An 11,957-nucleotide genomic window follows, 5' to 3' on the forward strand; every position below is an offset into this window, starting at 1 on the left:
GGACGTACGTGTTACAAGATTTTAGATAAAAAGAATTATTGTAAACGCTGGTATGCCATACGTCTTGGTAAAACCCTAGAATCACACCCAATTCACTCTAATGGTTAAAACATTATTCTTTTAGATAAGTTTACTAAGCATCACTCCGATACCGGTTTCCATTATTATCACTCGTTTCTGAGATTTTAACATGCGGGTACAGTTACTGTTTGATAGGTTATAGGTAACTTTTTATAAAGATATCTTAAAATGGTTTTAATACAAGATAGTCAACATATTGAAGTGTTCATTTATGATTTTTTATGCAGATATATTAGTTTTCGTGGCGTCAGGAAGGTTTTTCGTCGCGGCGCGTGAAATGAGTCAGATTCGGCGATGTTCGTCGCGAAACCTGGTCGAGCTCGAGCAAAAACTACTAATGCTAGGAAGGCGTGTTTGGCTGCAAATGAGAGCTCTTTTAATACAGATTAATAATCAGAAAAAAAATTGGAAAGCATTAAATAAATAAAAAAAGTTATAAGCAAAAAACTAGGACGTGTCCAAATCGCGGCAAAAGGGCCGAAAAAACAGGCTATTTTGTGACGGCTCGACGATGAACTTGGAATCGAGCTATCAAAAACTCCTTCGAGCTAGTCAAACTACATTGCAAAGAAGGGATACATGGCAAATTACAGCCTTCTAGAGGTAATAGCAAGGCCACACTAGACGAAAACGGAAAAGTGTCTGGAGTTCGTCAAAATCGCTCTCGTTTACGTTTCGAGCTCTAGCGACGAAACTACTGGGAGTAGGGAAGGGTTATGCACCATATTGGAAAGCACATTGGCAGGGCTAAATCCTTTGTTAACTACGTTTTTTGAAATTCTCAAAAAACTGAGCGGGTTTCAAGGTTGGGAACTCAAAAAAAAGTTTTTTTCGAGTCGTTTTTTGCGAATTTATTCAATTTTTTACCTTTTCGAATCAGTTTTCGAGCCCGGTAGCTCATTAAAAAATGTAGCCCTTTCATTTTGCCGTCGATTGATACCAAAAACCTTTCTGTAGCCCCAGAAATAAGGAAGTTATGGCGATTCGCACCAAAGCGGTTGATTTTCCAAAATTCGCGGCTTAATGACAAGGGCGCCGCAAAATCAAAAGAGTATTTGAGATGTCACTGGCTATGGTGATGTTAGGTGCACCTATTTGACGAATGCTATTTTTTTTTTTTCGAATGACTGAGGGCATCAAGAGACCACATGTAGTTTATTTGCTGAGAAAAAAGTGTGGACAGTTTTCCCTTTCAATTTTTTTTATACCTCATCGTTGGTGAGTGAGTGGACCGGTGTGGGGAGGGGCAGTAACACCTGGCGAGGGAAACAAGTGTGAGGCTGGTGGCCGCGTGGCACTGGCTCTGTGCTGTCTACCGCCCTGACTCTCCCTGTTGTAGTGGACACAAAGTGAGGTGAGGAAGGAAAGGTAGACCGTCTCTTCCTTGGTGATTGTGTTCTCTCCGCGCAAGTACTTTCCGTGTTTTGAACTTTTACAGATAACTTAATGTAAATTGCGAGAACTGGATCATCAGCAAACACGTCAGAACTCAAAAGTTAATCGGAGTATGGAATATAGTTTTTTTTTTTTTTTAAGCCTGATCGAGTGTGGAGGCCAAATGGACGTTTGTAGAGTAGCACGGAAGGTGGATGCAAGACAAAATAAACGTTCACTATATGATTCGAAAAGCTGAACTTCGTTTACTAAAAAGTAGTCTACTTGTGTTTGGCAAGCAGACCGGCCGGAGGGAGGCGTGCAGCGGACCGCACAGCAATGTGCGGTAAACTCCCAACAACATGCAGCAGAGCCTTAGACGGCCCTATCTGCGGCTCTGTCTTGTAGGCTGTTAATTAAGTGCCGTGGTGCTGATCCTGGTGTCAAGATCCGTTACCAACTCCTTGGCTTGTTTCGTTTTGTAACCCGCATACTGGATTTCTGCTTCCCCTTTCTCATGGTCGGGGAAACTTTACCCTCACAGTGGCGATATATACTTTCAAATATTGTTTTCATGGGGTGCAGCGAAAGTCTGTGCCAAGAGAGAAACAACAATGTTTCAAGATAGATGAGGGAGGGGGGCTAACGGGCGGTGACTGAAAAGATTTGGGGGGCTCAAGCCATCCCAAGCACACGTGTAGGTATGTAGCTATACTAGTGCTCATCGCGTATGTGAACTTCTCTTTTTCAAAACCTTTGAAATACAACAACACATTGTAGCCCTCGTAGCCCTCTCTGTTCCACCTGAAAATACTTTTCACCTGAGATCTGCTTGTTCCCACGCCTTCCTTAATTGGCACTCGCGCTGCCTTCAGGCCTGTGAAGGGAGTTGCCACGGTGGCGAACAGGCACCCAAGACGTCGCCATGATAGTGTGGAGACCAAAGATCATTTTCCTCCTTAAATTGTCCCATCACACTCCCATCTACATTTTCCCTTCTACAATCAATCAATCAATGGGGGTATACGCTGGGAAGCGCATCGCCTCGCCCACCCTTCTACAGGCAATATTATATTCTAAGTTATATAGTATTGCATTCACACTATCCACCACCACCCATCATTATCATCTACATCAGTGTTCTTCAATCTTTAAGTTCATGCACCCTTCCGGGAGCTGTTGAGAAATTCATGTAGCCAAGCCTCAAAAATCACGTCTTAAGTATAGGTGTCTATTTTAAACATAAAAAATAGCTACTCGGTCCTACATAACTGTGATATAGGTGCTACATGTGTAATAAAAATAAAATAGTTGTGTATACATATTGTATTTCTACTTTTAAATGTACATATGTGCACTCTCATGCACACTGGCCATGTCATGTACCCTTCCATGCACCCCATTATTTCCATGTAGGTTACCCTTTGAAAAAATTCATGCACCCTGGGGTGCACCATGCACCCAGTTGGACTATCCCTGATCTCCATTACCATCCTTACCACCACCACCACCACCACCACCCTCTGAGATAAGAAGGCTATGCTTGTAGATCAGTTCTTCCACTTTGCATATTTCAGTTCAGATTTTTTTCTCACTCCGGCGCCGCAAAGGGAGGTGAGGCAGCATGTTGTACCCTCAGCTGGTGGTGATAGGCATACTGATGGGGGCGGTGCTCTTCGTTGGCTACAGCAACAGGCACATGCAGATTGAGTTGGTCAAGGCAAACCAATCACTCATTGCCTCCGAGCGAAGGTAAGGAAAACCAGCAGTTTGTTGGGAATCACTCTCTCTATATATGAAGGGTGCACGAGCGTCTTACAGAGCGGTATCTTTTTTTATTTACTCGTATCACATAACACCATTAGAGGTTATGAATTTAGTCTTTGAAGTGTCTTAGCTGTTCCTCACTCACTCACTCATTTATTCCATTAATCACTCAGCCTACCTACCCTGAAAAATGAACTTAGGATCTGCACTACACAACTGGAGCAGCGCAAGAAACACATCAGCGACGTGGAGAACGAGAAAAAGCAGGTGAGTGAGGACGCGGTGTTGGTGTTGGCGTGTATCTGCCGAGCTCTTGTGGCGTGTGCTTGTGGTGGTGTGACTGATTCATAAATGGTAATGGTGTGGTGGCGTGTATATGGAGGGCCCGCTGGCCAAGTGGGTTGTAGCGTTAAGCAAATCAAGATTGGAAGGGGAGTGATGTGGCGGATGAGTGAATCGTAGTGTCAAGCATGGAAGGGTCGTGCCATGGCGAGTGAGCTATAGCGCCACATTCTTAACTTCTCGGCGCAAAGGACGCACACATAACAAGGCTTTCGTAAGCGTGTTGGGCATATCCATGGGTACCTTTATGACCCTGGTGGTAGTTTGACAAATCTTCTGGAAGGGGGAGGAGGGGAAAAGTTGTAATGTTTCTGAGGATGGTTTATTATTATTTTTCTCATTAACTTACATTATACGAGCGTTCGATAACTCTAACCTCGAGCAGTGTGACGTTAAGCGCTATCTGACGGTCTGTTTCTTTGCAGCTAAGCGCGACTCTTGCTGACATAGAGAAGCAGTTCACCGACATGAAGCCTCAAGCGGACGTCCTCGCGGTGAGTGAGCGCTCGCCGTTTACCTGTTTTTTTGTTCTTTGTCCGATAATTTGCTGATGTTACTGGTCGCCTACGTTGTTATAATTATGAACCCTTTTGATGAATAGTTTTATCAAATTTGGAAGATATATAGAAATGCTGAAAAATACTTCGCAGGGCAGCCTATGTTTAGAGGACATAGGCCTCAAAATAATAATAATAATAATAATAATAATAATAATAATAATAATAATATCAAGAACACTAATAAAAAGCATATTTACTGTTTTTCATCATTATTATGATTATCATGTTGACTGTTAATACGTGAGCCTCACATGCAGAGTCACAGATGTGGCACAAATCCACTGGAAATATATGAATTAACCTCGGGGCACATCTACGCATCTATCTCGTTAGTCCTTGAGCCAGTGGTGAGTAATAACCCAGTACACCGGACACCACACCGGGACACAGAGCAAATATGACGTCCGGGTCACCACAGTTTACCTTCCCCAGGTTTCCCCAGGTACCGATTTACAGACCAGTCGAAAATGGAGGAACAATTGGATAGGCTGCTCGCTGACTGCTCTTGCTGGGATTCGAACTCGTACCAAGGGATTCGCAGCTAGGCGTGTTAAATGTCACTGCATCACGGATAGCAACCCTGGGTCCTGCGCATTATTATTCACCGTCATCAACCTTTGAATGATGATCTTCTGAAGTAAATTAAAAGTGATATTACATTTCAACTGTCATATTATGTGACAATGGTAGGTAGCTAGAAGCTCATGAACACTCACTGAGGCACCCTTTCTATTTAGTCCTCTGGTTGTTCATCTTGCTAAAACATGGCTAATCAATATCTTTACCACTTTCCATTTAACAACAAAACTTGAAGCAGTTCACTTTTTTTTCCGAAGAGGAATATTACGACACATCGGGAAGCTCATTAGCTTTTGTAAGTGTTGTAGCTCCTTTCAGGAACAGGATTTAGTTTTCCCCATCATCTTCTTCCCTTACCTTGCACGTCGGTTTCAACACAACATCCCATTTTCAGAAGAAGGAGAAGGAGATGCAAGAGCTTAGAGAGAAACTGAAGGCTGCTACGGAGAGCGAGTCGAAGGAGAGAGGAAAACTCACGGCCGTGCAAAATGCCCTTGACCAGCTGGCGAAGGAGGAGGAGGAGAGGAATGCCCAGAAAGCTAAAGCAGCAGCTCAGGAAAGCAAAGCCCCTACTGGCAGCAAGAAACAGTAGTAATGCTATATAGAATAAAAATTGCCTATGCAGAATTCAAAGCTAAACGTTCAAATTGTTCGTTAATGTTCGCATGTTTCGGTGGGACGACCTGAGGATGTACTTTTCCGATTTCCCGTGGAATGATTACTGCTTCCAGGAGAGAGACCCCTCTGTGTGTGCTCAGCGCATCACAGAGGTGATTGTCTCTGGAATGGAGGCATACATTCCACGTACTTTCTCTACTCCTCATGCTAAAAAGCCTTGGTTTAATCATGCTTGTTCTCGTGCTATTAAAGATAGAGAGGCAGCTCACAAAGGTTTCCAGAGGCTTCGAACTCCCGCTAATTTTGATCTTTACATTTCAGCCCGGAATCGTGCCAAATCTATTCTCCGACTAACCAAAGCTTCTTTCATTAATAGAAAATGTCAACACCTTGCTTCTTCTAATTCTTCCCGTGACTTCTGGCATCTAGCCAAAAAAATCTCCAATTTCACTTCTTCCTCTTTCCCTCCTCTCCTTAACCCTGACGGCAGCACTGCTGTCTCATCTGTCTCTAAAGCTGAACTCTTCGCTCAAACTTTCTGTAAGAACTCCACCCTGGACGATTCTGGGCATATTCCTCCTACTCATCCCCCCTCTGACTCCTTTATGCCTGTTATTAAGATTCTTCCAAATGATGTTTTCTATGCCCTCTCTGGCCTCAACTCTCAGAAGGTTCATGGACCTGATGGAGTGCCTCCTATTGTCCTTAAAAATGTGCTTCTGTGCTGACACCCTGCCTGGCTAAACTCTTTCGTCTCTGCCTATCAACATCTATCTTTCCTTCCTGCTGGAAGTATGCCTTTGTACAGCCTGTGCCTAAGAAGGGTGACCGTTCCAATCCCTCAAACTACCGCCCTATAGCTTTACCTTCCTGTCTATCTAAAGCTTTTGAATCAATCTTTAACCGGAAGATTCAGAAGCACCTTTCCACTTCTAACCTTCTATCTGATCGCCAGTATGGATTCCGCAAGGGGCGTTCTACTGTCGATCTTCTTGCTCTCTTAACTGACTCTTGGTCATCCTCTCTTAGCCGTTTCGGTGAAACTTTCTCTGTTGCGCTAGACATATCGAAAGCCTTCGATAGAGTCTTTGCTTTCTAAACTGCCCTCTTTCGGATTCTATCCCTCTCTCTGTTCCTTTATCTCCATTTTCCTTTCCGGCCGTTCTATCTCTGCGGTGGTAGACGGTCACTGCTCTTCCCCTAAACCTGTCAACAGTGGCGTTCCACAGGGCTCTGTCCTATCACCCACTCTCTTCCTGTTATTCATCAATGATCTTCTTTCCATAACAAACTGTCCTGTCCACTCATACGCCGACGACTCCACTCTGCATTATTCAACTTCTTTCAATAGAAGACCCTCTCAACAGGAAGTACACGACTCCAGACTGGAGGCTGCAGAACGCTTAACCTCAGGCCTTGCTATCATTTCCGATTGGGGCAGAAGGAACCTTGTGTCCTTCAATGCCTCAAAAACTCAATTTCTCCACCTAGCAACTCGACACAATCTTCCAAACACCTATCCCCTATTCTTCGACAACACTCAGCTGTCACCGTCTTCAACACTAAACATCCTCGGTCTATCCTTAACTCAAAATCTCAACTGGAAACTTCATATCTCCTCTCTTGCTAAATCAGCTTCCTCGAGGTTGGGCGTTCTGTATCGTCTCCGCCAGTTCTGCTCCCCCGCGCAGTTGCTATCCATATACAGGGGCCTTGTCCGCCTTCGTATGGAGTATGCATCTCACGTGTGGGGAGGCTCCACTCACACAGCTCTTCTGGACAGAGTGGAGTCTAAGGCTCTTCGTCTCGTCAGCTCTCCTCCTCCTACTGATAGTCTTCTACCTCTTAAATTCCGCCGCGATGTTGCCTCTCTTTCTATCTTCTATCGATATTTCCACGCTGACTGCTCTTCTGAACTTGCTAATTGCATGCCTCCCCCCCTCCCGCGGCCCCGCTGCACACGACTTTCTACTCATGCTCATCCCTATACTGTCCAAACCCCTTATGCAAGAGTTAACCAGCATCTTCACTCTTTCATCCCTCATGCTGGTAAACTCTGGAACAACCTTCCTTCATCTGTATTTCCTCCTGCCTACGACTTGAACTCTTTCAAAAGAAGGGTATCAGGACACCTCTCTTCCCGAAATTGACCTTTCTTTCGGCAACCTCTTTTGACTCTTCTTTGGGAGCAGCGAGTTGCGGGCTTTTTTATTATTGTTTTCTCTTTTTGTGCCCTTGAGCTGTCTCCTTTGCTGTAAAAAAAAGAAGAAAAAAAAAAAAGAGCGGTTCGGCGATTCCCATCATTTTTTTTCATGACATTGCGGGAGGCCCTCATAACTTCCGGCCTTCATCATCACCTGCCCCCTCCCCCCCCTTCCTCTCACAATTATCTTAAGGAGAATAGTATATTATCGCATGAAGGCGTACGTATTCGGTCAACAATGTAAGCACCGAAGTTACTTAATCTCAATTAGAATGCCCTGCGTTTCAACCGATTAGTCTTGCAAATTCCTTATGTCCTTTAGGCTGCGAGTCCTGCAACCCATAGCAGGTTTTCGACAGCCTGAAAACAGAACGTTAATTGTAGAACTGGTCAACACGATATTCCCTCACCGTGTGCTGTGTATACATTTACTTACTTGAATGTTGTGATGTTATCGCTGCTATTGTTGCTACTGTAATGGCCGCGAGTCGACACACCTGTGAACAGATGATTGAAGCAGGTGGTCCGAGAGGTCGTGACGGTGTTCGTGATGCTGTTCATTCGTTTACAAGAACCCGGAAGTATGTTGCCCGTATGAAGTACCTATATAACTAACTCCGTTTTGTATATGATGTGCTGTGCTAGAATTACAAATCTCACCACTACATTTTCCTTTCACACAATTCTTACGTGATAATCCCACCACAAAGTGAACCAGTGAACCGGCACTTTGACCCCTCCTACCCGTAATGACTATATTCAACTATTCACCTTGTTATCATCGACCAGTTCCTATAGGGCCAGGTCCATAGTTCTACAGGTGAAATCGCCAAAAATGATAATCTATCTCCGCCTAATTGGTTAAAACTAATACATCACATAAAAAGACCAAGACACTGACTTTTGGCGCGCCAATCAGTCAGGACGGGATTACACCGAGGGGAGCCTTGCCTCGCACAAGTGTCTAGAATACATGGGTTCGCCCATCCCAGGATGCCGATCCCGGCGGTTCCTGTGGGCAAGTGTAGGTACATGCAGGCCCCTTTCCATACCTCCTGGCGGGATCTATCAACTTGCTCGTCACGAACTCGTGGGCGTCCCCTTGGCCTCCTCCACTCGGGATTGTCTCTTTTAATAAAAGCAACCGGGTGAGCATGGCTGACTTCTGGGTGGCGTGCCACATGTCCGTATAGCCGGAGTTTGTGTTCACGGACTATGCAGGACTTGATTGCAGGTAATTGAAGGCCTCGAATCAGTCCCACGAAGTAATCACCGGCTTAACACAAGTCATTCCAGCGACATCCCATGATTTTGCCTAGGCACTGTTACCAAAGGTACCACTCCGCCTCTCCACGATTCATATCTGGCATTCATTGGTGTCTCACTATATCGCTGCAGGAAAGTTACCATTGATGAAGGCAACTGTAAAAAGCAGCAAAAGAAAAGGCTAATCTTTGCAGATTTTATTCTCATTCTCAATATCATATCAAAGAACAAGGCATGACCATTTCTAACCAGTCCTCACATGCCAGTGTCTGATAAAATCTATTACAAATCTGTTTAAAATGTTGATAGAAACTGCTGATACAAAAATCAATGTTTAAGGTATACAGAAAAAAAAACATATAATGTACTCAGTGCTTTGATATTTGCAGGTTTTAGTGAGAAAATGAAAAACCTTTTTGAATGTTCAGGAATACATTGTTAAAGAGTTTCACTATATTAAATTACTTTTACTAAAGTGCTGAAGTTAATTTCCACACAGCTCAACAAAGTCATCATTTACATAATATGGAGGAGAATTTTTTGGTCAAAATGTCACCACCACTTATTCACAAAAAAACAAGTGTCTGGAACAGAAAGTTTCTATTTCTACATATGTGCACAATAATTATTACAGCATGTATTTCCCAAAAGACAGAACTTGTATATTTTGTGCTTGTAAACATCTTTAATTATAAGAATTTACCATCTAAAATTTCTACAAAAGTAAAAACAAGTATCACAAAATACGAGTGACACTGTACTTATATGTATCACAAATAACTGCAGCAGAAGGTTGTCAAAATAGTGGACATAACTTAATAATTACAAAACTCCTTTAATGTGTAGGACCAATTAACGGATACTTAGTATATAATTTGGACATTGGTTTTATTCACGCGTATTATGAACCATGTCCTGCAGTAATTGCTCATAACAAAAATATGTAAGGGTTATATATATATATATATATATATATATATATATATATATATATATATATATATATATATATATATATATATATATATATATATATATATATTATATGGATAGATAGATCAATAGTTATAGATGGTTATTTGCTGTGATACCCAAAGTAATGTTTGTTAGCTATAAGATTTTGAATGAAATATTAATACATGAATTTTTAGCAATGGAGTAATGCCTGAAAATTGTCAGACTGAGGAGAAGCCGCCCTCAAAATTAAATAATTCCACAGATCACCCAAGACAGGAATATGAAATAATTATATATACACTCTCAAAACCTCTCTTCAAACAGACAGCTAGTCTGTGAGAAGATCACAAATACCATTTTACTGGCTGGTCTACTACCATGGACAGTTAATTTTGTATCATGTCCTCAGCTAATCCACACACCTTATGCAGGTGGCAGGGAATACAAGATGTTTTACAAGAGCAGCATTCACCATTTCAATATTCAGCAAAAAACATAGTGCTACATTCTTCTAAGTAGTATTACCAAAAGTTTACAGTAGTCCAAAACCAGAAACTTTGTGAATGAGATAAGCTTCATAGGTAGTAGAATGAAAAGAAAAAAAAATGTATATATATATATATATATATATATATATATATATATATATATATATATATATATATATATATATATATATATATATATATACACATTTTTTTTTTGCAGTAACACAAGCAGCTTAAAGGTAAAATTATAAATATAAAAAGAGCTGCTGTGCTCTTGTGACAAGAAGACAGTTTGAATGGCCCAACAGAAAGGGTCAATTTCAGATGGAGAGGTGTCTTGATACTTCATTCATGAAAGAATCCAATTCACCAGTAGAATACCCCTTGCAGAATCCATCAGAGATGGTTAGAAGTTGATAATGCTTTATAATATTCCTGTTAAGGATCGTTTCACAAGCTTTAGAAAGAAAGAAAGAAAACTGTAAGACGATAGTTTAGAGACATTGGGCAGTCACCCTTCTTAGGCAGGTTGTATATGTGCATACTTCCAGCAGAAAGGAAAAATAGCTAAAAGGCAGAGATGACAAAGTTTGACCAGGCTGGGTGACAGCACAGAAGCAGTTTCTAAGGACAACAGGAGACACTCCATCAGGTCCATAACTATTTGAAAGATTCAGGCCAGAGAGGGCGTAGAAAATATCATTAATAAGAATTTTGAATGCAGGCATAGTGAAGTCAGAGGGAGGATGAGTCAGAGGAAATTAACTGAACACTGATGTGTTATAAGTGAACCAATGTATGCACTTTGTGGTCTGATGCAAGCTTTTGCAGATTCTGAAAAAATGAAAAATTCCTCTAAGCCATGAGGTAAATAATCTTTCCGTCACCACAATCACAATGGAATGGGAAGCAGATGCTCCAACCATTTGGCCAATAAGGGCACCCTAAAACCAAATGGGCATTGGGTGGCTCTTTGCATTAGTCAGGTCACTACAGTGGGAGATCAAATAAAATATTCCCATAGCAGTGTAACTAAATCCATGGAAACTGAGCAGCATTTAAAGAATATGCTGTCCCTCAGCCACAAGCTACCATGTGCAAGGAGTAACTTACTACCCTCTGGTTAAGATGGGCCTCCATTAAGACTCAACTGGTCCCCTGTAGTGAGTGAAGGGCAGCAGCAAAATTCAAGTTCTCTATGACCTGGCTAGTATTGCTCCATACTCACATTTTCTATGTAAATTAGGTCTTATAAACATCTCATTATAATCATCTCAGTTGAAGAACATTAAAAAAATTCTACAATTATTTTCCAGTACTTAACTTTCTCTAGACCAGTGTAGGACTCGTCATATTCCCAGTATATATTTTTGCACACTGATTCCTTTATAAAGTCAGTTTATAACCAATGGAAAATTTAGAATACAGGAGATAGATACAACTCTTTTATGAAATATCAAATGACACAGGTAGAACTAACATAAATATGTGGCTGAGGTGCATCATTGACAATACTTGCTGCTTTCCAACTATCATAAAACAAACAGTCAACCTTTGAGTTAAAAATATCACAACATATGAGTATCAAAACGATACTGGCATGGAAATGGTACAGAAACATGTCACATTATTGATTTCCTGTCATAAATATAGACATTCAAAATGTCAAATACATTCCTAATATGAAAACTTTCCATGTGCATATAACATCTCTTGAATTAT

General features: G+C 41.6%; 1 long non-coding RNA gene across 2 annotated transcripts; it reads left to right on the plus strand.

Annotated features, from left to right (window-relative positions):
- The first annotated feature begins 1,325 nt into the window (after positions 1–1,325).
- On the plus strand, positions 1,326–8,655 carry LOC127007483 (uncharacterized). 2 transcript variants are annotated; one of them, XR_007760265.1, is made up of 5 exons: positions 1,326–1,435; positions 3,066–3,207; positions 3,396–3,489; positions 3,990–4,058; positions 5,098–8,655. It is a non-coding gene; the product is annotated as an uncharacterized LOC127007483 (long non-coding RNA). The 2 variants fall into 2 exon arrangements; XR_007760264.1 differs by having other exon boundaries at positions 1,333–1,435; positions 3,033–3,207.
- Positions 8,656–11,957: the final 3,302 nt, after the last annotated feature.

This window comes from Eriocheir sinensis, chromosome 35 (assembly GCF_024679095.1).
Source record: "Eriocheir sinensis breed Jianghai 21 chromosome 35, ASM2467909v1, whole genome shotgun sequence".
Classification (NCBI taxonomy): domain Eukaryota; kingdom Metazoa; phylum Arthropoda; class Malacostraca; order Decapoda; family Varunidae; genus Eriocheir; species Eriocheir sinensis.